General features: G+C 40.7%; 1 protein-coding gene across 1 annotated transcript in view; it reads left to right on the forward strand.

Annotated features, from left to right (window-relative positions):
• The first annotated feature begins 353 nt into the window (after positions 1-353).
• dennd3a (DENN/MADD domain containing 3a) overlaps positions 354-2,973 on the forward strand; it is a 26,926-nt gene continuing 24,306 nt past the window's right edge. Inside the window, exon 1 of the mRNA XM_005740591.1 lies at positions 354-586. The gene's annotated coding sequence lies outside the window, so the exon portion shown is untranslated. The remainder of the gene's footprint in view (positions 587-2,973) is intronic.

Consider the following 2,973-nt stretch of genomic DNA (forward strand, 5'->3'; position numbering starts at 1 on the left):
AAATTTACCCTCTTTGAATGTCAGTCAGGTTTATTAGGTTTGTTAGGTTTCTAAGAAAGGATACAATAAAATAAAATAAAAGGGGGGGGGGCACTACATTAACTTTTTCATAAGAGGAAGAAGAAGAAGAAGAAGCTGTACATTGTGCGGACTTGTTTGAAGAAGTGATCTTTAAATCGAATATTAAATTGTATAATAATAATTCTTCTAATTGTATTGTATCTAAAGTCCTCGCAATATGGATAGTGCACTGCGGTGAATATCCAGTAGACGGAGCCTTTGCGAAGCAAAATGCCCCCTCTTCGAACTGCCAAACTAAAAAGCTCTTATTTTGAAATTTGGTTCACAGGAAGTTCAGTTAACGCGTCGCCGCTCTGAGTTTGACAGACCAGCGGCAAACTTCGGACTGTGTGTGAGTGAGAAAGTAAGCTGTGAATCAGAGCACACAGTAAAAGTTGGTCTCAGTGCTGAAGTCCCTGCTGCAGCTGTCTCACGGCTTTCTAACCGCAAGCTGGAGCCGTTGTTAGCTGGAGGCTAACCCCCTGTTTAAAGTGTATCCAGTGGAAATGATCGAGAAATATTTAAGGTCAGTCTCTAATTTTAACCCTTGCTATGTGAGGAATCCTGCTCGGTTGGTCTCACAGCTCAGTCTCATGTGTTTTACATTTTCAGCTGCTGGTATTAAAGTTTTTAACCTTGTTGTAATGTGTGACAGCATGTTTACATGACTGTTTTAGGCGTATTGTTGTTGCTAACGCGCTGTTTTGATTTGTTCGGGCTGTATACACGATGAACTCGGGGCAAGAGTCTTGGCACATTAAGCCACATGTTGCTCATATTTTGTGCTTTTCCACCCGCCCGCCAAACGAAAGAGAGATCATAGGGCGTGTCAACAGCAGTCCTGCAAACCGAGTGAAGAAAGAGCTGTAAAATGTTTACTTTACTCCCTACTGCTTGCCTTCATTTATTTATTTTACTGTTTAAAGTCATCAGAGGGTTTTTAGGGGTCTTTCGTGCACATTAAAGGGGCATGCCACCCTTTTTAACAGGTTACTCACTTCTTGTGTCCTATCTAAACTATCTAAGAAGTTTAACCAGTCTTCCCATGATTTTGGATTTTCCTGGGATCTAAAACCTACTTTTATTTTCCACTGGTGGGTGTTAATAGCTATGAGAAAAATTGAGAGCCGCCTTCCAGCACAGTCACTACTAAAAGGAGGCTTTGTTTATCTAAATGGCAAGTTATATTTCAGAAGTTTGTCTTTTAGGAAAGGAACTATCATATGGTGGAGAAATGAGACAGGAATTCCTAAAACTGCTTTCATTACTCTGTAAGAGCAACATTTGTTTTAACCACTTCCATTTTCCAAACAGTCTTCTTCCATATTTCTTTTCAGTTCCATAAAATACCTTTAAAGCACGGCTGAAATTGCCACTGGCTGCATCAAAGCGGCTTCCTCTCAGACAGATATGACGACAAACTTGTTTGTTACAGATGGTGGACAGCCTCTGGATGGCTGCCTCTCACAGCATGGCGTTACCTCCTTAAGCTACACACCCTAGTCAAGTTTAAATACTGTTACATGTGGGTACACTAATGGTTAAGCTGTCCCAGTTTGTTTAAATGGTGGTTTCACTGCATCTGAAGTTTATTAAGTCTTTGATGGTGCATGTATGTGTAACATAGTTCAAAAACTGTTTAATAGTATACAAATAAACACAACCCCCCAACATGAGGTTGGCTAAATTAGGGGTTTTCAGGGGAATAAGTGAGTTAACTATGTGCTTTTTTTCCGTGACACAGCAGGGTGGTTAGTCAGAGGCTGGAATGGCCTGAGAAAGGATTGCACGCAAGTGTGTCGAAGTTTAAGAAAGAATAGAAGATGATGAGACAAAAGGACAGAAATAAAAATAAAGGAAAGAGAAAAGCTAGGAGGGTGCTAGAGGTATGTTGGAGTACATAATGTAGGCAGGAGGTTGAGGAAAAAGAGGAAAATGTAATAGGGTATAGGTCACTGGGTTCAGCCTGGAGCCGCAACTAATGCAAGTCAGATGTTTATTCTGACACTGGTACATAGGCAGTCTGATGGTAGCTTGGTAAGTTTACTCAAAAGGACTTTAATTGGCATTGTATTTTGATGATACCTGAACAAAGGTGTTGTTTCATCTCAAATCATCAAACTTTAAACACTTTTGCTCAGCAGTGTTTTTTCTCTTGGAGCTCTGCCATGCAGGCCATTTCTGCCCAGTCTCTTTCATATGTTGGAGTCATGAACACTGACGTCACAGGAGCTTGCAAAGAAAAGCGTCTGGACTTCTTTATGTTACAGTAACTTAAAGAAGTCCAGACGCTTTTCTTTGCAAGCTCCTTTGACTACGATGACCTGGATGACTGAGAACCTTCACAGACATGAACACTGACCTTATCTAAGACGAGTGAGGCCTGCAGTTCTTTGGATGTTGTTTTGGGGTCTTTTGTGACCTCTTAGATGAGTTATCGCTGTGCTCTTGGGGTCATTTTAGCGATTTTTGCCACTCCTGGGAACGTTCATCACTCTTCCATGTTTTTGCCATTTGTGGATAATGGCTCTCACTGTGGTTCACTGGAGTTCCACAGCTTTCAAAATGGCTTTTTAACCTTTTCCAGACTGAGAGATCTCAGTTATTTTGTTTCTCATTTGTTCCTGAATTTCCTTGGATTGCGACATGATGTCTGGGTTTTGATGATCTCTTGGTCTACTCCACTTTGTCAGGCAGGTCCGATTTAAGTGATTTCCTTATTGAGACATGTGTGGCAGTAATCAGGCCTGGGTGTGGCTAGAGAAATTGAACTCAGCTTTCCAAAAATATGATACACCACAGTTAATTTGTGTTATAACATCACTTTTCACACGGTCTCATGTAGATTAGATTTTTTCCCGCTTTACTAAAAAACCCTTCATTTAGAAACTGCATTTTGTGTTTGCTTGTGTT

The sequence above is a fragment of the Pundamilia nyererei genome, unplaced genomic scaffold, assembly GCF_000239375.1.
Source record: "Pundamilia nyererei isolate P.nyererei 1_Seehausen unplaced genomic scaffold, PunNye1.0 scaffold00102, whole genome shotgun sequence".
Taxonomy (NCBI): domain Eukaryota; kingdom Metazoa; phylum Chordata; class Actinopteri; order Cichliformes; family Cichlidae; genus Pundamilia; species Pundamilia nyererei.